This window comes from Bubalus kerabau, chromosome 3 (assembly GCF_029407905.1).
Source record: "Bubalus kerabau isolate K-KA32 ecotype Philippines breed swamp buffalo chromosome 3, PCC_UOA_SB_1v2, whole genome shotgun sequence".
NCBI classification, from domain to species: Eukaryota; Metazoa; Chordata; class Mammalia; order Artiodactyla; family Bovidae; genus Bubalus; species Bubalus kerabau.
Window position 1 is genome coordinate 62,453,723 of NC_073626.1, and position 24,351 is coordinate 62,478,073.

General features: G+C 35.9%; 1 protein-coding gene across 2 annotated transcripts in view; it reads left to right on the forward strand.

The window, feature by feature from the left end:
• Positions 1-323: 323 nt before the first annotated feature.
• Positions 324-24,351, forward strand: part of TFPI (tissue factor pathway inhibitor) — an 89,131-nt gene continuing 65,103 nt past the window's right edge. For both annotated transcript variants that reach the window (XM_055574718.1, XM_055574719.1), the window contains exon 1: positions 324-548. The gene's annotated coding sequence lies outside the window, so the exon portion shown is untranslated. The remainder of the gene's footprint in view (positions 549-24,351) is intronic.

A 24,351-nucleotide genomic window follows, 5' to 3' on the forward strand; every position in this document is an offset into this window, starting at 1 on the left:
TGAAATAGCTAGAAGAGAAATAAAGTGCTAAAAAGACTCGCTTTATTAAGTAACAATGTAATGACAAATAAGTAAAATTTTAGAAATATATAGCACAAGGGGGGAAAACTGGATTTTTAAAACTAATCACAAAAAGAATCCTGGAAATATAAGAAATAGTAATTTTGAAATCTTAGTGTCAGCTGATTGCTTTGTTTCCTCCATAATAGAAAAGGCTTTTGAATAGTTTGGTGAAATTAGCTTAAAAAGAGTTGCAGTGACCTAAACAGGAAGCCTGGCTGTTTCCAGCTGCGGGTGTTCTCTGAGGCGCTTTGCTCCAATAGACGGGAGCGACTTTGGGCTGGATAAAAGGCAAATTCTTACCTCGCCCTTTCACTGCAAGCAGGATCAGATTGCATTTCTTTCATTATTCTCCACGCCCCAGTTTCTCCATCTGCTTAAAAGTAGACAAGATAAATTCTCTCTTCGATGCCTGGAAGGGAAAACAAAATGAACTCAATTCTGCTTTGAAAAAATCTTTCTAAGAACTTTCTTCAGAGATATTACTCGTGAGTACCTGGCAATAAATAACCTTTATTTCTTTTTCCTGGAGGAAAAACAGGGTGCTGAGAGGCAAAGAGTTGTAGGAGAGGACCACTGTCTATAACCCTACAGTGAAAATTGACCCTTCTCTGTAAATAAGTTGATTGTAATGCAAAACCAAATTCTCAGCATTTTGCATTGAATTTTAAGCAAATATATTATTCTTTTTTTAAGTTGGTGAGATGTACCATTGTTTATAATTTTAAGCCTGGGTTGGCAGTTCTTTGCTAATTGTGTTTTTATTGGAATTTTCTGAAGATTTTTTTTAACCTTTAAATATTATTTAGTAGCATATAAATAAACACAGTAAGACACTGACAGTCGTATGTTTATAGAAAGTTCTTTCATTGCCATCAATTGCTGATGTTTAAAATAAGGTATAAATAGAATTCTTGTTGTCTGTTTCATTCTAGCATTAACTAATCTCAAAATATTAAGGAAATATTTTACAAGTCTCCAAAGACAAAAACTCATATTCTAAGACAGTAAAATAAGAATAAACAGGATTGCACTATATAAAGTACAATTATGTGAATTAAAGCAATAGATTACATACCTAATATGATGTACTGTCGTATTCTGGTTGCTTATAAAATGATATTAAACTTAGCTTCTGGTAGTAAAGGAAAGCACATAATATAGAAATACACAACCACAGAACTATAATGAAACAAGAAAATTATTTATGTAAAGTACTTATTTGTATGAGTATTAATGAAAAATGAAAGCCAAGAGCAGTACTGTTCAGGAAAAGAAAAGAAAAGATAAGCAACAGCCACACTGTGACTCAGTGCTCTGGAAATTAGTCACAAAATGACTTTGTATGTTTGTGATAATGTAAATATACAGGGCAGAACCCAAGCAGGAAACACACAGCCCAAAGAGTCATAGTTTATGTGTAAAAGCATAATATTTGTATCAGAGTTTAAAAGTTGTGTCCATTTTGAGATATTGCAGAGTTTTTTAACCTAGCAGAATCTTTCATAAAACAGTTTTAGAATTCATATATATATATAATTCTATATATATATATATAGAATTCCAGTGCATGATAATTTTAAGCCATATAATCTATATTTTATCTAATCTTTAAACTGAAGGGCAAATAATCTCTGAAAATGGATTGGTGTGTGAAATTTTAATTAGGGGTATATGGGTTAATAAAATGATACAAAGTGTCCTTAGGCATCAACAGAGATGGAATACTCTTAATATGAATACAGATACTTAACTCTGTAGATCTAAGAATATAATTAACTTTATAGATCTAAGAGTAAAACTTTAAAATATATACTTTTAACAGTTTGAATGGTTATATTGGGGAAGCCAAATTTGTCTTATTCAGGTAACCATAAAGTCTTAACAGAGAGCTTTAATGATATGTCTACTATTAATAACTTGGTTCCTTTTTCTATTAGATACGCTCACTTGTGCAAGTTTTGTTTTTTATTTTTAATGTACAGTTTTATATCTTTAAGCTTTTGTTTTATCTCTAATAACTAGATCAAAACACCTTTGAGAAATGTGTCTTGTTCAAATGCATTATGCCATCAGCTGATGCTTGCTTGTTCATAATTCTAGGCTTTATTTTCTTATTGATCGTACAACAACTACTTTACCAGAATCTTCTAATATAAACAGTATTGCTAAATTTAAAAATAATAATCTTTGAAATGGAAAATTGTTTTGTATCAAACTATAGTTTTCATAAAACTAATTTGCTTCTTCCTAAGAATTAATTACCTGATCTTAGTTATCTACACTATTCAAATTCAAAACATAATTGGACAGATGACAAACTACTAGAGGGAAAAAAGCCAAGATGAAAAGGCTTTATTAATTCCCAGAACACCTAGCAATTTAACCAAACAGCAGATGTACTATAGATTCTTTAGGAATGGTTGGTTTATTAAATTGTGTCACAAACTCTTAATACAGATTTCAACTGACATCTCTACTTAATAGAAGAAAAAAATGAAAATAAGCATTGTTGCCCACAAAAGGTGGGGTGGGGGAGTAGGAGAGATAATATGAAAAGGAAAGGAAAGTACTTAGGATAGAGTTTTCAAAAAAATCTTGCTTGTTGGTATAAATTGAATAAATTCAATGATAATATTGATTAAAAATTAGTTAATTGTATCAGCTTATCTTTGCTAGTAGACCAGGTCTAAGAACTGTACTGCAGACCAAATCATCTTTTCTCAATAAAGGCTGTCTTCAGCCACCCTTTTTTTGTTTACCATCTAAAACATTTAACTCTGCTAATTAAAGTTGCAGAGTTGTCTTTAAAAAAGTAAACTTTTAAATGTGTTATATTTTTATAGAAATATTCCAGTACTATAATGATTTCTGATTGTTACCATGTGCATTTAGAGAAACCTGAATTCTAGGCTTGAGATGACTATTGAAGTTCTATTTCTGCATATTAAGTCTCACCAAAATGAAGAAAGAATTCAAGCTATTCCAGAGAGTGCTCTTTCTGCTAGACTACCTCTCCTGGGCTTCTGTGACCCTCAATGAGTGCTTTCTTAGAGTGATGTATCATCTCTGTGAGCCCAGTCCTCCTATTACTCTTTTCTCCCTGTCTTCACTTCTCCAAGTAGCAGATGCTTTGTAGAACCAGAACCTAGGATTCAGCTACCAGTAGGCTGAGGGCATTCTAGTCATTTCTACTTTTCTTCTTTTCAAAACCAATAAGAAAAACATTGGATGCATGTCAAATCTGCTATATTCATCTCTCCTGGCCTTCCTTTGGGATTCTATGTTCTTTCCTTAGTTGGAACAACAAAATTTTTAAATTATTTTAAAAACAAAAGAGGTCCATGTTCCATAGTAGAAGTCCCAATGCTGCAATATTTCTATCCCAAGTTTTTCTATCTGGTAGACCACTAGTCCTGGGGAGACAGTTCTCTCTGGACTGAATAAATATTTCATGTTATTTATTGGGTTATTTCAACATCAGGAATGTGGAAGTACTCATTAGTATAGCATGATATGATATGATATGATATATCATGATAATATAGCATGATGGTGTTTTTATTGCTAAGCATAGACTACCACTGACCCCTTCTGTACCACACCCTCAGCGCTGCCACCACACTGCTGCTGACCTCATTTTCTCTCTCCTACTCACGTTTCTCACCAACATCTACCCATCCTTGAATACTATAAAAACCTATTTTTAAGTAACACTTCATTCTTTACTTTGCAAGGCTTATAAATGGAATCAGTTCAGTTCAGTTCAGTTGCTCAGTCATGTCCAACTCTTTGTGACCCCATGAACTGCAGCACACCAGGCCTCCCTGTCCATCACCAACTCCCAGAGTCCACCCAAACCCATGTCCATCGAGTTGGTGATGCCATCAAACCATCTCATCCTCTGTCGTCCCCTTGCCTCCTGCCCTCAATCTTTCCCAGCATCAGGGTCTTTTCCAATGAGTTAGCTCTTCGCATCAGGTGGCCAAAGTATTGGAGTTTCAGCTTTAACATCAGTCCTTCCAATGAACACCCAGGACTGATCTCCTTTAGGATGGACTGGTTGGATCTCCTTGCAGTCCAAGGGAGTCTCAGGAGTCTTCTCCAACACCACACTTCAAAAGCATCAATTCTTTGGCCTTCAGCTTTCTTTATAATCCAACTCTCACATCCATATATGACCACTGGAAAAACCATAGCCTTGACTAGACAGACCTTTGTTGGCAAAGTAATGCCTCTGCTTAATCTAGGTTGGTCATAACTTTCCTTCCAAGGAGTAAGTGTCTTTTAATTTCATGGCTGCAATCACCATCTGCAGTGATTTTGGAGCCCCCAAAAATAAAGTCTGACACTGTTTGCACTGTTTCCCCGTCTATTTGCCATGAAGTGATGGGACCAGATGCCATGATCTTAGTTTTCTTTATGTTGAGCTTTAAGCCAAGTTTTTCACTCTCCTCTTTCACATTATCAAGAGGCTCTGTAGTTCTTCACTTTCTGCCATAAGGGTGGTGTCATCAGCATATCTGAGGTTATTGATATTTCTCCCAGCAATCTTGATTCCAGCTTGTGCTTCTTCCAGTCCAGCGTTTCTCATGATGTACTCTGCATATAAGTTAAATAAGCAGGGTGACAATATACAGCCTTGACTTACTCCTTTTCCTATTTGGAACCAGTCTGTTGTTCCACGTCCGGTTTTAACTGTTGCTTCCTGACCTGCATACAGATTTCTCAAGAGGCAGGTCAAGTGGTCCGGTATGCCCATCTCTTTCAGAATTTTCCACAGTTTATTGTGATCCACACAGTCAAAGGCTTTGGCATTGTCAATAAAGCAGAAATAGATGTTTTTCTGGAACTCTCTTGCTTTTTCCATGATCCAGTGGATGTTGGCAATTTGATCTCTGGTTCCTCTGCCTTTTCTAAAACCAGCTTGAACATCTGGAAGCTCACGGTTCACGTATTGCTGAAGCCTGGCTTGGAGAATTTTGAGCATTACTTTACTAGCATATCAGATGAGTGCAATTGTGTGGTAGTTTGAGCATTCTTTAGCATTGCCTTTCTTTGGGATTGGAATGAAAATTGACCTTTTCCAGTCCTGTGGCCACTGATGAGTTTTCCAAATTTGCTGGCATATTGAGTGTAGCACTTTCACAACATCGTCTTTCAGGATTTGAAATAGCTCAACTGGAATTCCATCACATCCACTAGCTTTGTTCATAGTGATGTTTCCTAAGGCCCACTTGACTTCACATTCCAGGATGTCTGGATCTAGGTAAGTGATCACACCATTATGATTATCTGGGTCATGAAATGGAATAAATAGCAGAAATTGGGTGAGTCTCCAGAATAGTGGTGTTTGTTGTAAAATACTGGTAATATTTTTAAAGTTCTTTTACACATAACCTTCAGAGTATCCCAGGAAATAAAGCAAAATGTTTATATTAAAATATCATATGGTGGCTCAGATGGTAAAGAATCCACCTGCAATGCAGGAGACCTGTGTTCAACCTCTTGGTCAGGAAGATCCCCTGAAGAAGGAAATGGCAACCCACTCTAGTGTTCTTGCCTGGAGAATTCTATGGACAGAAGAGATTGGCAGTCTATAGTCCATGGCGTCTCAGAGTCAGATACAACTAAGCAACCAACACTCTACTGACTCTTTTATGTGCAACTGATTTTAAATATACATGACTGTAAAATGAATGAATTTCTGATTCATGCTAGGGTAATGAATTTGAAATCATTATACTAAGTGAAATAAGCCAGACATAAAAAAAGAACAAATGATGTATAATTCTGCTTACAAGGAATTTATCTATAGTAGGCAAATTCATAGAAAAAGAAAGTAGAATTGAGGTTAACAGAGTCTGGAGGAAGGAATGAATGGTGAGTTATTACTTAACGGATACAGAGTTTCTGCTTGGGGTGATGACTGCATACATATAGATGTAATTAGTGCCACGAAGTTGTACACTTAAAAATACTTAAAATTGAAAAATGAGTACAAGAAAAATAATATTTTGGGTTGTTTTTCCTGTTTTTCAATATGCATAGTTTCTATCATTATGTCTTCAGATTTCCTTGTCTTTTCTTCTATGTCCAATGTGTTTATAGTCCCTTCCAGTGTATTTTTCACCTCAAATATTGTTTTCATCTGTGGAAATTCAGTTTGAGTCTCTATCTTCTTTCTCTATTTAACACACTCCATATTTTCTTTAGTTTCTTGAACATATGAGTGTAACTAACATTTTAGTTTAAATATTCTTGTCTGTTAATTCTATTTTCTGTGTCATTTTGAGCCTTCTAATTATATTTTACTGTTGTTTGTATGTCTTGTAATTTTTATTTGAATGGCTAATATTATGAATATTATCTTCTTAAGTGCTGCATATGCTGTCTACCAGTAAATAATATTTAGTTTTGTTTTGAGTTACTGTTTAACTATTTGCAAACAGTCTGGCTTTTTGTTATCTCACTGTCAAGCTTTGTTAAGCAGAGTCAGAGAAATGTTTACTTTATGGTTAATTTTCTCCCAGTGCTGAGGAAAAAAAAAACAAAAACAAAACCTTTCTGACTACTCAGTGCACCATGAATGGAGGTTTTTGAAATTTAGGGACAAGAAATATTTGCAGCTTTACATGTGTTTTAAGTGTTATTCCCCTTTAACCCATTAAGGTCATTCTTTACCCAGATTTAAGAGATATTCTCTCATGTGTTCAGTAATAGATATAAAGCTGAAGAGTTGAGGCCATCTGAAGATTTCTGGGTCTCTCTTTCTGTATAGCTCTCTACTCTGTTACTCTGCCATGAATACTCTAGCCATTGTGGCCCCTCCAGAAAATATGCTTTCTACTAAACTCAGGGAGACCACTGGGCAATTCCAGAGCCTCCTCTTCCTGTCTTTGAATGTAGAAATTCCCTTCAGTCAGTGTGCCGGAGCAGATCAGAATGTAGGGCTGAAATCTTGTTTCCCATCCTTATGGGATTACTGCTCTTCACTTACCAGTATTTAATTAGCTCAAATATTATTTAATACATTTTGACTGTTTTTTGTTTAAGATGTTTCAGGTGGGAGAATGGAGAAGGTAATGGCACCCCACTCCAGTACTCTTTGCCTGGAAAATCCCATGGACAGAGGAGACTGGTAGTCTGCAGTCCAGGGGTTGCTAAGAGTTGGACACGACTGAGCGACTTCACTTTCCCTTTTCACTTTCATGCATTGGAGAAGGAAATGGCAACCCACTCCAGTGTTCTTGCCTGGAGAATCCCAGGGATGGGGGAGCCTGGTGGGCTGCCCTCTATGGGGTCGCACAGAGTCAGACACGACTGAAGCAATGCAGCAGCAGCAGCAGCAGATGGGAGAATAAATCCAATGTTAATCCATTATAGCTGAAAGTGGAAGAACTATTTTTCTTTAAATTTTTACTTTATATTGGCATATAGTTGATTTATAACGTTATGTTTAAGGTATACAAAAAAGTGAACCAATTATACATATATCTATTCTTTTCCAGATTCTTATCCTATATAGGTTATTACAGAGTATTGAGTAGAGTTACTTGTGTTGTAGAATAGGTTCTTGTTGATTATCTGTTTTCTATTTTATATATATATATACTAAGTGAGTGTCCGTGCTCAGTCATATCTGATTCTTTGCAACCCCATGGACTATAGCTCACAAGGCTTCTCTGTCCACGGGATTTCCCAGGCAGGGATACTGTAGTGGGTTGCCACTTCCTCCTCCAGGGGATGCTCCCAACCCACGGATCAAATCTGCATCTTCTGTGGCTCCTGCATTGGCAGGTAGATTCTTTACAATTTAAGCCACCTGGGAAGATACATAGTAGTGTGTATATGTTAATCCCAACCTCCTAATTTTATCTCTCCCCCTGAACTTTCCCTTTTGGTAACCAAAAATTTGTTTTCTAAGTCTATAAGTCTGTTTCTGTTTTGTAAATTAGTTGTACCAGTTTTTTAGATTCCACATATAAATGATATCATATGATATTTTTCTTTCAGTGACTTACTTCACTTAGCATGGTAATCTCTAGGCCCATCCATGTTGCTGCAAACGGTAGCATTTCATGATTTGTTATGACTAATATTGCATTATATATGTGTACCACATCTTCTTTATCCATTCATCTGTCGAGGGACATTTAGATTGCTTCCATATCCTGGCTATTGTAAATAGTACCGCAGTGAACATTGGAGCAGATGTATCTTTTCAAATTGTAGTTTCTTCCAGATATATGCCTAGGAGTGGGATTGCTGGATCATATGGTAGCTCTATTTTTAGTTTTCCAAGGAACCTCTATACTGTTCTCCATAGTGGCTATACCAGTTTACATTCCCATCAGCACTATAGGAGGGTTCCCCACCCTCTCCAGCATTTATTGTTTGTAGATTTTTCTGATGGCCATTCTGACTGACATGAAGTCATACCTCACTGTAGCTTTGATTTGTATTTCTCTAATAATGTTGAGCATTTTTTCCTGTGCTTTTTGTCCACCTTCCTTGGATACATGCCTATTTATATTTTCTGATTGGGCTGTATTTTTTTATATTGAGCTGCATGAGCTCATATATATATATATATATATATATATATACACACACATATATATATATACACATATATATATATACACATACATACATATATATGAGCTCTTTTTTATATTGAGCTGAATGAGCCATTTGTATATTTTGAAGATTAATCCCTTCATGGTCATATCATTTGTAAATATTTTCTCCCATTATGTGGGTTATCTTTCCATTTTGTTCATGATCTCTTTTGCTGTGCAGTGTGGAAGAGCATTTTATTTTTAAATTTAATAATACTCTAAAAAACTAAAAATGAACATAAATAGACATATCTTAAGAGCATATAAACTGTAATTCATTGATTGTCCTAGATAAGGTAAATATTTTTTGCTTGCTATATCTCAGTAATTATGCTAAATGAGTAAATATATTTACATATTTATATAATGAATAAATTCACTATTTCTAAAAATTAATTATTTGATCTCAGATAAGCAGTTTGTTTCATTATGATTTTCTGATAACAGTAGCTATTTGGGTGGCTAATATTTTACTCTCTTATTTTAGATGATAAATTAATCCTACTAGCTTAAAACCAATCAAATTGTCACTTGTTCAACAAGTATTTCCAAAATTGAGTGCTGAGTGTTATTTACCTAGAGCTTCAAGAGTTTTATAATGAATTTAAGAGTGGCTTTACTGATAGTTTCCTATCACAATTTCTCACAATTATCTTTCCTCCCCTGATTCCTGGATATTTGTATGTATTGAAAGTTTGGAAAGTTCATTGACAGCACAAATTAAAACTTTTTTCTTTTTATGAAAGGAAACTTAGTTTCAAGTATTACTTGCTTAATTATATATACAAATTGAGATAAAAAGATAATCCCAAATGTCAAACATTACAAACAAAGTATATTTAGCATTAGAATTTGTTTTTATAATTATTAACCATGTGTACATTATTCAAGTTTCTGTGCATCTTATTGGTTTTGGGTCTCTTTTAACATAGTTATTCTGTCTATGAGGAAAGGAAACAGGTACACAATAAAGCAATCATTATGGCATGTACATCCAGGCACTAATGCAGGTTTATAAAAATTGAAGAGATAGAAGTAAGCCAGAAAGAAAAACACCAATACAGTATACTAACGCATATATATGGAATTTAGAAAGATGGTAACAATAACCCTGTGTACGAGACAGCAAAAGAGACACTGATGTATAGAACAGTCTTATGGACTCTGAGAGAGAGGGAGAGGGTGGGAAGATTTGGGAGAATGGCATTGAAACATGTAAAATATCATGTATGAAATGAGTTGCCAGTCCAGGTTCGATGCACGATACTGGATGCTTGGGGCTGGTGCACTGGGACCACCCAGCAGGATGGAATGGGGAGGGAGGAGGGAGGAGGGTTCAGGATGGGGAGCACATGTATACCTGTGGTGGATTCATTTTGATATTTGGCAAAACTAATAGAGTTATGTAAAGTTTAAAAATAAAATAAAATTAAAAAAAAAAAAAGAAAAGGATCCTCAACTTTCAAAGAAAAAAAAAATTGAAGAGATAAGCAATAAGCAATTTACCTTAGAAACACTCAAGCTCTCCTTTCAGTGGCAATAATTTTTTTTCAAGTTTCAGATTTTATATGTTTTTCTCTTAAGGAATTGCTGAAGAATATGCCAGTGGAAGAAAAGTGTTTAACTAGAGAGAATTTAAATTAGCCTCAATTCACATGGCAAGAGAGGGTTCTTTTTTCTATTCATGGTAAACTCTGGCTGAAATTCCTTCAAATCTATTTAAATTTATTAATTACAGCCCTAAAGAAAGTAAAAGTTTCCTTAGATACCAGTGTTTGCCTGCCACTACTATGTCATCCTTGCTCTCCCATCCCCTCTTCCCTGCATTCCATATTACTGTCTCCTTATTCAGAGGACGAAGAGATACAAGTGACATCTATCCTTCTGAATGGAAGCTTCATCTGAAAAGATATGAGTGAATGAGCATTCATGAATGGTCCTCAAAAATGTGTGAGAAAAATATCTGAGCCATGTGTGTATTTGTTCCTTAGAAAGGAATCAATAGTTTTCCTCAGATCCCTCAGGATCTTACACATAACCATGAAAATTGTATCTGAACATGATAATATTCAAGGAAACCAGTAATAGCATTAGGATCAAAAAGAGTGTCAAGTAATAATATATCCTGATTTCAAAGGCAGATAAACTTGACATAGGGATGAATAAGGGTGGAGAAGAGATGCCTAAGTTATCCTATGGGTAAGAAACTTTTGAGAAAAATCTTTTATGAAGAGCCTAGGAGGAGATTAAATTTAGAGCCTCACTTCTATCATTATCATTGAATCAGTCTCTCAGTCATGTCCAACTCTTTGCTGCCCCATGGACTTCAGCATGCCAGGCATCCCTGTCCAACACCAACTCCTGGAACTTGCTCAAACTCATGTCCATCAAGTCCAGTGATGCCATCCACCCATCTCACCCTCAGTAATCCTCTTCTCCTCCTGCATTCAGTCTTTCCTAGGATCAGGGTCTTTTCAAATGAATCAGTTCTTCGCATCAGTTGGCCAAAGTATTGGAGCTTCAACTTAAGCATCAGGTCTTCCAATGAATATTCAGGATTGATTTCCTTTAGGAAGGACTGGTTGGATCTCCTTGCAGTCTCAAGGGACTCTCAAGAGTCTTCTCCAACACCACAGTTCAAAAGCATCAATTACAATTCAAAATTACACTTGAATAAGCAGAATCAATTTTTAACATCTTCCAAGCTGAGCATTAACTGTATACTTCTTTTAATGTTTTTTTGACCATGTACACTGCTGTGTTTGTTTGTTTGTGGCTGCACTGGGTCTTCATTGCTGCATGCAGACTTTGTCTAGTTGAGGAGGGTGGGGGCTATTCTCTAGCTGTGGTGCATGGGCTTCTCATTGCAGTGGCTTTTCTTTGAGTGGAGCACAGGCTTTAAGTAGTTGCAGCACACCGGTTTAGTAGTTTTGACTTGCTAGCTGTAGGGCATGTGAGCTCTAGAGCAAAGGCTCAGTAGCTGTGATACTCAAGCTTAGTTGCTCTGCAGCATATAGGATCTCTACCGACCAGGGATTGAACCTGTGTCCCTAGCACTGGCAGCAGGATCCTTATTCACTACACCACCATCAAAGTCCTAACTATATACTTTTTATATATTAGATCTTTTGCAGGATAAAAAAAAATGTGTACAGTGTGATAAATTTTAGTCATTTATAAATCAACCTAATTATTACGATTGAAAGTAATGTAGTACAAAATTAAAACTCTGGTCTTCATTGTAAGAAAATTGCAATCAGTGAAATTAACTAGCCTTTTAACAAGAGCATACTATCAGATTCCTGGTTATGTGTTGGTAGAATTTAGATAGGGGAAAATGGAATGGCAATTTAGAGAAACTAGCTGCTTTTTATAAAAATATAAAATAATGAAGATTCAATGTGAGGAACCAAGAGAAAATAGAACTCTTTATAGGATGCTATAAATAAAAAATGAAGTGGCAACAGTTTCCTTTCATTCTCTTGAGTCCATAGTTCATTCTTTCATAGGTCTGACATTTTAGTCTGAATGGAAATGCTGAAGATCAACATGTTAATTGTTCCTGGAAGACTGTGACTCAGCTGCCTGGAGCCCCCCATTCCTTTACAATGATGATTCAGAAAGTTGAACTCAGGATGTCATCTTAACACATGGGTGTAGTCACCAACAGATGCAGTAGCAGTTTTGAACTAAGCTCAGGTATTTTTCACTAGAGCACAATCAGAAATTCTCAGATTTTTCACATTAAGATTTTTTTCACTCACAATTGCACTCACTGAAGAGGGAGAAAATTGATCATTATAGGTTCAACATATTTATTGTACTTAAGTATAAAACTTTAGCTAATATTTGGAATCATAACACTTTCATAGTCAGACACAAAGTTACCTGATCATTTATCTGAAACCAAAATGTTATAAATATCTAGCCTCGGCATATTGAGTGTAAATTTTGCTTCTCTTTCCCTCAAGGAAGTGATAGTATGAGAATATTTTGTAGGAAATCCCCATACATAGACTAACATGTTACTCTCTTTTTCTTATAATACAACTGATACTATCAAAAGCAGATAGTTGAGGAGTTTCCAATATATTTGTCTGAGCAGAGAAAATCTAGGATTGCAACAGACTTTAAAAGGAAATGCGGAAGCAGACTTGACTTTATCTATTCTTTTTTAAAATTTAAAAAAGGTAGTATCAACTTGAATTATATGAGCTATGAATCAAGGTCTTAATTAAAACCCTGTTAGGAAGGTCTCAATTGTCTTCCTGTGTCTTTCCGAAATACATATACCTCCTGCTTAAGATGTTACAGTTCCATCACTCAGTAGTGTCTGACTCTTTACGACTACATGAACTGCAATACGCCAGGCTTCCCTGTCCATCCGCAACTCCCAGAGCTTGCTCAAACTCATGTCCATCGAGTCGGTGATGCCATCCAACCATCTCATCCTCTGTTGTCCCCTTCTCCCTCTGCCTTCAATCTTTCCCAGCATCAAGGTCTTTTCCTATGAGTCCGTTCTTCACAGCAGGTGGCCAAAGTATCGGGGTTTCAGCTTCAGCATCAGTCCTTCCAATGAATACACTCAGAATTAATTAATAGATTAATTATGATTAATTATGTAATCAAGAGATTGATTGATGGACATATAAGAGAAACAGTGGTCCTGAAATACCATTTTCTTTTTATTTTTAATTATTTATTTTAGTTGGAGGCTAATTACTTTACACCATTGCCATACATTGACATGAATGTGTCATGGGTGTACATGTGTCCCCCATCCTGAACCCCCCTCCCTTCCCATTACATCCCTCAGGGTTGTCCCAGTGCAATGGCTTTGAGTGCCCTGTTTCATGCATCGAACTTGAACTGGTGATCTATTTCACATATGGTAATATACACGTTTCAATGTTATTCTCTCAAATCATCTCACCCTCGCCTTATCCCACAGAGTCCAAAAGTCTTTTCTTTATATCCGTATCTCTTTTGCTGTCTCGCATATAGGGTCATCGTTACCCATCTTTCTAAATTCCATATATATGCATTAATATACTGTATTGGTAATTTTCTTTCTGACTTACTTCACTCTGTATAATAGGCTCCAGTTTCATCCACCTCATTAGAAAGGATTCAAATGTGTTTTTTAAATAGCTGAGTAATATTCCATTGTGTATATGTACCACTGCTTTCTTATCCATTCATCTGCTGATGGATATCTAGGTTGCTTCCATGTCCTGGCTATTTAACTGCTGCGATGAACATTGGGGTACATGTGTCTCTTTCAATTCTGGTTTCCTCTGTGTGTATGCCCAGCAGTGGGATTGCTGGGTCCTATGGCATTTCTGCTTCCAGTTTTTTAAGGAATCTCTACATTGTTCTCCATAGTGGCTATACAAGTTTGCGTTCTCACCAACAGTGTAAGAGGGTTCCCTTTTCTCCACACCCTCTCCAGCATTTATTGTTTGTAGACTTTTTGATAGCAGCCATTCTGACCACGTGAGATGGTACCTCATTGTGGTTTTAATTTGTATTTCTCTCATAATGAGTGATGTTGAGCATCTTTTCATGTGTTTGTTAGCCTTCTATATATCTTCTTTGGAGAAATGTCTGTTTAATTCTTTGGCCCATTTTTTTATTGGGTCATTTATTTTTTTGGTATTGATCTGCATGAGTTGCATGTATATTTTTGAGATTAATTCTCTGTCAGTTGCTTCATTTGCTATTATTTTCTCCCATTCTGAAGGCTGTCTTTTCACCTTGCTTATAGTTTCTTTCGTTGTGCAAAAGCTTTTAAATTTAATTAGGTTCCATTTGTTTATTTTTGCTTTTATTTCCTTTACTCTGGAAGGTGGGTCATAGAGGATCCTGCTGTGATTTATGTTAGAGAGTGTTTTGTCTTTGTTTTCCTCTAGAAGTTTTGTAGTTTCTGGTCTTACATTTAGATCTTTAATCTGTTTTGAGTTTATTTTTGTGTATGGTGTTAGAAAGTGTTCTAGTTTCATTCTTTCACAGGTAGTTGATCAGTTTTCCTGGCACCACTTGTTTAAGAGATTCTTTTCTCCATTGTATATTCTTGCCTCTTTTGTCACAGATAAGGTGTCCATAGGTTCATGGATTTATCTCTGGGCTTTTAATTTCTATTTATTTCCATTCTCTTATTTCCATTGATCTATATTTTTGTCTTTGTGCCAGTACCATACTGTCTTGATGACTGTGGCTTTGTAGTATAGCGTGAAGTCAGGCAGGTTGATTCCTCCAGTTCCAGTCTTCTTTCTCAAGATTGCTTTGGCTATTTGCGTTTTTGTTTTTGTTTTTTGTTTTTTTTTTTTTGTATTTCCATACAAATTGTGAAATTATTTGTTCTAATTCTGTGAAAAATACTGTTGGGAGCTTGATAGGGATTGCATTGAATATGTAGATTGCTTTGGGTAGTATACTCATTTTCACTATATTGATTCTCCAATCCATGAACATGGTATATTTCTCCATCTATTTATGTCACCTTTGATTTCTTTCACCAGTGTTTTATAGTTTTCTATATATAGGTCTTTTGTTTCTTTAGGTAGGTTTATTCCTAATTATTTTTATTCCTTTTGTCGCAGTGGTGAATGGAATTGTTTCCTTAATTTCTCTTTCTTTTTTCTCAGTGTATAGGAATGCAAGGGATTTCTTTGTATTAATTTTATATCCTGTAATTTGACTGTATTCATTGATTAGCTCTAGTAATTTTCTGGTGTTCTCTTTAGGGTTTTCCATGTAGAGGATCATGTCATCTGCAAACAGTGAAAATTTTACTTATTTTCCAGTCTGGATTCCTTTTATTTCTTTTTCTTCTCTGATTGCTGTGGCTAATACTTCCAAAACTATGTTCAACAGTAGTGGTGAGAGTGAGTACCCTTGTCCTGTTCCTGAAAGCATTTAGGGGAAATGCTTTCAATTTTTCACCATTGAGGATAATGTTTGCTGTGGGTTTATCATACATGGCTTTTATTATGTTGAGGTATATTCCTTCTATGGCTGTTTTCTGGAGGGTTTTTATCATAAATGGATGTTGAATTTTGTCAAAGGCTTTCTCTGCATCTATTGAGATAATCATATGGCTTTTATCTTTTAATTTGTTAATGTGGTGTATCACATTGATTTGTAAATATTGAAGAATCCTTGCATCCCTGTGATAAAGCCCTCTTGGTCATGATGTATGATGTTTTTAATATATTGTTGGATTCTGTTTGCTAGAATTTTGTTGAGGATTTTTGCATCTATGTTCATCAGTGATATTGGCCTGTAATTTTCTTTTTTTGTGGCATCTTTATCTGGTTTTGGTGAAATACCATTTTCTTACCCTACTAAATAATGAATGCCTAGAAAAGCAGAAACAAATGGGAGAAAAAATAGAAGTAGCCAAAGGTCTTACTGTATAATGTTCTTTCTTATTATGGACAGTAATGATAATATAGAAAGACATAGTAAATATATTCACAAATGTTCTTTCTTCACTCACACCAAAATTCATTGTATTTCTTTGTATTTTTTCATTTCATTTGGAGTTACTGGCATTAGTAGTTGAGCAGAATTGAATTCTCAGAATTCTCCAGTTTGGTTTAGACATATAATACTATGTTTTGTTTATCCATCTATTTATTTATATTCCCACTTAAAGAAAAGAAATGAAAACAGCATACTATGAAGATCTTTGCTGTTAAGTAAACTGGATTAGGGGGATTCCCTGATAGCTCAGTTGGTAAATAATCACCTGCAATGCAGGAGACCCCGGTTCAATTCCTGGGTCAGGAAGATCCGCTGGAGAAGGGATAGGCTACCCATTTCAGTATTCTTGGGCTTCCCTGGTGGCTCAGCTGGTAAAGAATCCATCTGCAATGCGGGAGACCTGGGTTTAATCGCTGGGTTGGGAAGATCCCTTGGGGAAGGTAAAGGCTACCTACTTCAGTATTCTGGCCTGGAGAATTCAGGCCAGAATATACAGTCCATGGGGTTGCAAAGAGTCAGGCACAGCTGAGCGACTTTCACTTTCAAACTTGATTAAATTAAGAGTTCCTGTGATGAGAAAAGATGAATTCATTCAAAGAAATGAATGCCTCCTTCTCTTGACAAAATGTCTTATAATATTTTTTATAATTTTATATATTTTGGCTGTTGGGTTTTCATTGCTGGGAAGGCTTTTCTCAAGTTGCAGGGAGCAGGGGCCATTCTTTGGTGTGGTGCATGGTCTTCTCCTTGCATTGGCTTCTCTGTTGCAGAGCACAGGCTCTAGGCTCACAGGCTTCAGTAGCTGCAGCACAGGGGCTCAGTAGTTGTGCTTCTCGGGCTCTAGAGCACATAATCTAGAACTATTTCTCAGTAGTTGTGGCACAGGGGCTCAATTGCTCTGTGGCATGTGGGATCTTCCCAGACCAGTGATAGAACCCATGTCTCATGCTTTAGCAGAATTCTCTACCACTGAACCATCAGGGAAGCCTGATCTTGCAAATTTAACAGTTTATCTAGACAGAGTAACTTCCCACCTTCATTCCTAAAGAGTTTTTAGTAGATACAGACAACTATATTTGGAAAATCTTTGACATTATTTCTTTTATTATGTATTTTTATATCACTTTCCTTTATTCTTTATATTTTATAGTAAAATATTCACTACTCTTTTTTGAATTGACTTACAAATTTCGTAAATATTTTTACATGTATACATTTCCCCTATTCTTAACTTTAGGGCTTCCCAGGTAGTACTAGTGGTAAAGAACCCACCTGCCAATGCAAGAGACGCTGTTTCAATCCCTGAATTGGGAAGATCCCCTAGAGGAGGGCATTGGAACCCACTCCAGTGTTCTTGCCTGGAGAATCCCATGGACAGTGGAGCCTGGGGGGCTACAGTCCATAGGGTTGCAAAGAGTCTAACACAACTGAAGAAACTTAAAAGGCACATTCTTAACTTTATCTCTGTACTTGCTAGCTCTCTCTTATTTCTTCTCAATTTTCCTTCTCCATATCCAGATCTCTCACTCTTTTCTCTAAACTAGTAATAAGAATTAATATTCCGTCTTGCCATTTAGAGGGAGATCATTTTCCCTCTTAAAAATATAAACACAAAATTAAAAAAATAATAATAATTGGTGAGTTTCTTGACTGACTTTACTTATAGGACTTTGGTCCAGAACAGAGACTAAAAATGCCCTACTATGATTTGATGAATTGCTAATTTCTAGAGAATGTAAATAATCTGAAATTCACTTCAGGGGGAGAAAAGGAAAATATTTGTGAAAATAGTGGGTCTTACTTGGGCTTCCCTGGCGGCTCAGATGGTAAAGAATCTGCTTGCAATACAGGAGACCCAGGTTTAATCCCTGGGTTGGGAAGATCCTCTGAAGAAGAAATGGCAACCCACTCCAGTTTTCTTGCCTGGAGAATTCCATGGTCAGAGGATCCCGGCAGGCTACAGTCCAGAGTGTTGCAAAAAGTCAGACATGATTAAGGGACTAATACTTGACTTGGGTCTTTCTTAGGCTTGCATTTGCCCTTTTGGGGGGCTGGTCAGAATTCCTGTATTTGAGTTGAAGCTCTGCCAATATGCAAATGAAATACTTGGGGGTGGAAATTAGTTTCTGGGATTCTGATTCCTCATTAGAAGGGAAAAAAAAAACCCCAGCATATTTCAGATACTTATCCTTGTATTTTATCTTATCTCTAGCCATATTTAATTCTGTAATTATAATTCTATAATTCTTGCCTTTCATTTCAGCTTTTTAAAATTTTTTAAAATAAATTTAGTTTACATATGTTGTATGTTATTTGGTCATTAGCATGAAGATATTCACATTTTTCTCCTGGCATTGCTATTTCTTTTCTCTGTTTTTTTGTTTGTTTGTTTGTTTTAAGTTTTAGTTCTCATAGTATTATAATTAACAAGAAATTAGGCCTCCATAATAAACAGCTTTTTAACATATCATTCCTAGAGGAAATTTCCCTGATTTATAAAATCATACCTAACAACAACTTCATTATCCAAAAGATAGAAACAGACTTGTTTTATCAGTGAAATTGTTACACTCTGAAATAAAGATAAACGTTATGATTTGGCCTATTAGCTAACATAAAGGAATCTCACATTGAGCAACTCTCCAGAATTGTGACTTCCTTTGAATTATGATTTGATTTGAATTATGAGTCAAATCCAACCAATGTTTCCTAAAGGATTGGTCAATCTTTTAGTAAAGATAAATGTTATGATTTGGCCTATTAGCTAACATTAAGGAATCTCACATTGAGCAACTCTCCAGAATTACAACTTCCTTTGAATTATGACTTGATTTGAATTACGAGTCAAATCCAACCGATGTTTCCTAAAGGATTAGTCAATCTTTTAGTAAACACGATTAGAGTCAATAGTCTGCAACTATTTAGGGAGGCTTGGTTTTTTGTTGTTTTGGTTGTATTTTATTTTGTTTCCAATATTAATTTACTTAGCATATTCAGAATGTTTTACTTCATTGTTTCCCATATTTTATCATGAGTTTGGGTATGTTTTTAAGATATAATCTGAAAATCTCACTCTTAAGTATGAAACATCAAGCATTATTTTAATGACAAAAAAATTTTAATGCTAATGGCACCCCACTCCAGTGCTCTTGCCTGGAAAATCCCATGGGCGGAGGAACCTGGTAGGCTGCAGTCCATGGGGTCCCTGAGGGTCGGACACGACTGAGTGACTTCATTTTCATTTTTCACTTTCCTGCATTGGAGAAGGGAATGGCAACCCATTCCAGTGTTCTTGCATGGAGAATTCCAAGGACAGGGAAGCCTGGTGGGCTCTCGTCTATGGGGTTGCACAGAGTTGGACACTACTGAAGTGACTTAGCAGCAGCAAAAGGGATTTTGACCTGAGCATTATAGTAATGAAATATTGATGTTATTTTCCCATCTTCCAAGCATCCTCCAATCAAAAACACTGAAAAAATAAAAATTGGTGAATAGCCAGTTTGTGAAAGCAGGAACAGCAAAATAATTGTCAGGTTACATTTGGCTGCCAGAAGGAAAAATCCATAGCATGAGTAGCTTAAAAATGAGGCCATTTATTAGTTCACATTATACAAAGGACAGAGAATGCTTCAAGATTTGTTCATTCAAAATAGACCTAAGTGCTTTCCAACATTTTTTTTCCATCATTGACAACAGGTCATCTTTATCTTGGGATCATTCACCTCAACATTACAAGGTGGTTGCTCCAGTCATAGGCATCATATATAGACAAAACAAGGGATAGGCGCCAGCACCTGTCCCATATGGCTCCTTTTAGAACAAAGGTCTTTTTCAAAAGTTCCCCAGCAATGGAAGATAGCATGCTTCCTTTCTCATCTCATTGGTCAGAGATTTCTCATATAAAAATATCTAAACCAATGACTATAAGGGAAATCGAATTACCATGATTAATGTGGGTTGTGTGTGTGTGTATGCTCAGTTGCTTAGTCATGTCCGACTCTTTGTGACTCCATGGATTGTAGCCCACCAGGAGAAGGAAATGGCAACCCACTCCACTGTTCTTGCCTGGAGAATCCCAGGGACGGGGAAGCCTGGTAGGCTGCTGTCTATGGGTTCACACAGAGTCGGACACGACTGAAGCGACTTAGCAGGCTCTTCTGTACATGAATACTAGAATTGGTTGCATTTCCTTCTCCAGGAAATCGTCCCTACCCATTCAGTTCAGTTCAGTTCAGTTCAGTCGCTGAGTCGTGTCTGACTCTTTGTGACCCCATGAATCGCAGCACGCCAGGCCTCCCTGTCCATCACAAACTCCCAGAGTTCACTCAGACTCACGTCCATCGAGTCAGTGATGCCATCCAGCCATCTCATCCTCTGTCGTCCCCTTCTCCTCCTGCCCCCAATCCCTCCCAACATCGAAGTCTTTTCCAAGGAGTCAGCTCTTCGCATGAGGTGACCAAAGTACTGGAGTTTCAGCTTTAGCATCATTCCTTCCAAAGAAATCCCAGGGCTGATCTCCTTCAGAATGAACTGGTTGGATCTGCTTGCAGGTCAAGGGACTCTCAAGAGTCTTCTCCAACATATTGAATCTACCTCTTGCATCTCCTGTACTGGCAGGTGGATTTTTTAACATTAGTGCCACCTGGGAAGCCTGAATGGGTTAATGAAGAGTTATTTATAAATTTAGTTCTTAGGTGGGCATAGGCTATCCTTCCCTGGGAACTGGACTTATGAACATACACTTCTTACCTGCTATCAAGGAAAAGTGGCAGAGAACAGTTGTTGCTAAGTAAATTAGATGACTGAAACATCTTACAAAGTTGAAAAAAAAAAAGACAAAAATATATCCATAATCTCACTGACTTAATTCCCTTATTGAAGCATATTTTTTTCTGTATAAACACCACTTTTTGGTTAGTTGATCTCAAATGTATACATATATTTTTGTGTACAGCTTTTAAAATTGACATTAACCATTATTAATCCCTACTTTGTCTTCTAGTCATTATCATTGCCAACTTAACTTTGTGTAGTATTACATCTGATAGGTGGATGTACTGCTGTCTCTGATAATTGTCATAATGTTGCATATCTGCATTGTTTAAAAATATATTATTTCCTATTCTAAAAAAAAAAACTTGAATGTGCATTTAGTCATTTTCTTATTTTTAAATTCCCAAGTGTGATAGCACTACCTTAAAGTATCATTTACATTTTTTTTAACAAAGAAAGTATCACATTTAGGAAAAATTATTAGTTGATGATTAAATAACAAGCCACTTATATACTTCCTCTTGACAACACTCCTCAAAGTTCTACCTTTTTTGTACTTTTGTTACTTTGTTGCTTGGTTTTTGTCCTTTTCCTCTGTCCAGTTGATAAAATCCAACTCTGAATCCTTCAAAAGTTTAATTTCTGAATCTAGAAGGAAGCGGCACTGAATTTTGAAGACACCAATTACTATGAATTCATAGTTTGGGATTCTAGCAGCTCATAGTCCTTTAAGATTTTCAATATGCCATTTTATTTTACCTAGAGAAAATGTCAAACCCTCACGTTTTTAAAAAGTCTACCATTTTTCTTATTTTGAACAGAAAATCTCAACCTCTTCTTCACATAGAAAATTGAATCACAGCAAGAAAATCTTCAGCTTTCTGTCTGCTCTTCAACAACTCTATCACAAAACATATGTACACACACACACACCTGAGAATGTATCCTGATTTTCTCCCCACCAAGAAAATCTCATTTTAATAGAAGTTCATCTTTTCTTCAGGCCAGGGTTAGACCTTCTTCGCTTGTGTCCAGGATCTCATTGTCTGTTTACAATTTTCTTTTTAGCTTTTGTCTGTGCCTCTCTAGTGGCAGAAATGTATTAAACTATGTTTTCCACAAAAGTTTCCACAAAAGTTTCAAACACCCTCTCTCACTTTTCAGCATAGATTTATAAAATGATATCTTTAATTGCTGTTTTCACAGCCTATGTTCCAATTTCTTCCTCAGGTCACCAGCTTTTATTTTGCCGTGTTGCAAAGGTAAAGACAATACCATGTCACTAAACCCCATGCATGTTTTTTTTCTTTAATTCTTGTACTTGAACCCTCTGTGTTCCAGACATTGTCAACTTGTGACAATATGTTTGTAAAAGCTCTTAGAAAAACACCTGCTTCATATCAAATGCTACATAAGTACTTATGAATCACATCAATTGCATGCACTCCAGAAGTAATTATTTCTGTATTGTTTCTCACATTTATGTCTCCATGGAGATGTCTACCATGAGCTCCATGTCTACATGTTGAGCATCTGATTTCGTGGCTCCAATGAATGTCTCACAAATATTTAAAATGCTTCTGCTCTGGATGAAAACATTTATTTAAATATATTATAATTAGTAATACATAGTCATAGTAAAATTTTGCCTAAGATTCATACTATTTTAGTAACACCAAGTAGAATGCTTACTTTTAAATTTTTATTGAGATATACTTTACATATAACACTGTGTAAATTTAAAGTGCATGATGTGTTGATTTGATGTATTTATATATTGCAATATGAATATCACCATAGCATTGACTAACACCTTTATTGTGTCACATGATTATCATTTCTTTTTTGTGGTAGGAACAGCTAAGATTTATTCTCTTAGCAACTTTGATGTTTATGACCACTAAGCTGTACATTAGATCTCCATGACTTATTTATCTACTGGCTAAAAGTTTGCACCGGTAAATAACATCTCCTCAATTTCCCCATCCCCCAGCCTCTACTAACCACCATAAAGTACCTACTTTAGACTTATACAGATTTATCACTTAGATGAAAACCAAATTTTGTATTTTTTTCTAGATTGTATCAAACACAAATTAAATAGACCATTTCTGGGTGGTTTTACTGTTAAAATTTTTATATATTTTTCTCATTGAATAGATGGAAAAAAATAAAACTTCTAAGGTACCTGGAACTTATAAGCTTATTGTAGTCTTGAAGTTATAAGAATATGTGGTAGATATTTTTGGATGGAAAAATGAAATTGGTATCATAAAATTATAACTAAATTATTACACAATACACATATAAATATTCTGTGAATACATTTACTTTGCAGTTATTAACATTTTTTAATATTAATAAATATAAAAGACATTGACCATTTTGTCAATTATGGTGATAAAATATATCACATTTTAATTATGTGTCATAAATAAAGATTCATTTAGACAAAGTAAACAACACATATAATAAGACCTCAAGGGCACAATTGGAATTCCTTGATGACTATGGAAAACTTAGGAGAATATAGAGTCCTAAGCAAGGGCAGAGACTGGTCTGTAAACAACTAAGATCACCACTTCAACCCTTCTAATGAGCTCTTGCTATTTGACCTTTTCTGGAAATCTACACCACACCTCTCTCTATAGACCAGCAAATCATCTGACTCTGTACAGGTATCTACCCCACAACAAGTCAGCAGTGATCAGATACTAATGTGACTTCTTTATTATCCATTGACTAGGAATTTGGAGAGCAGACAATATGAATAGAGAATATGCACAGGTTTTTTTTTTTAGAATTAAGGGTAGAGAAAAGAAGAAATAATTAGCTGAATACTTAGTGTCATCTTGAACAGAGGTTTAAGTTGTAATTGAAATTCATTATGTTCCCTTCCATTCATACAGTTTCAATTAATTTTAGTTTATGTGTTTGTTTTAAATTTCTCCAGTGAGTTTTTACTTTAATTTTTGCAGAATCCTTAATTCATTGATATGTTCCATAAACATTTATTGAGCTCCTATTAGGTACCAGAAAGAATGGATATAATGCTACATTTAAGGACAGAGAAAACAGATAGTAAGCAAATAAATATATAATGTGTTCAGTTCAGCTCAGTTCAGTTCAGTCACTCAGTCATGTCCAACTCTTAGCGACCCCATGAATCCCAACACGCCAGGCCTCCCTGTCCATCACCAACTCCTGTAGTTCACTCAAACTCACGTCCATCGAGTCTGTGATGCCATCCAGCCATCTCATCCTCTGTCGTCCCCTTCTCCTCCTGCCTCCATTCCCTCCCAGCATCAGAGTCTTTTCCAATGAGTCAACTCTTTGCATGAGGTGGCCAAAGTACTGGAGTTTCAGCTTCAGCATCAGTCCTTTCAAAGAACACCCAGGGCTGATC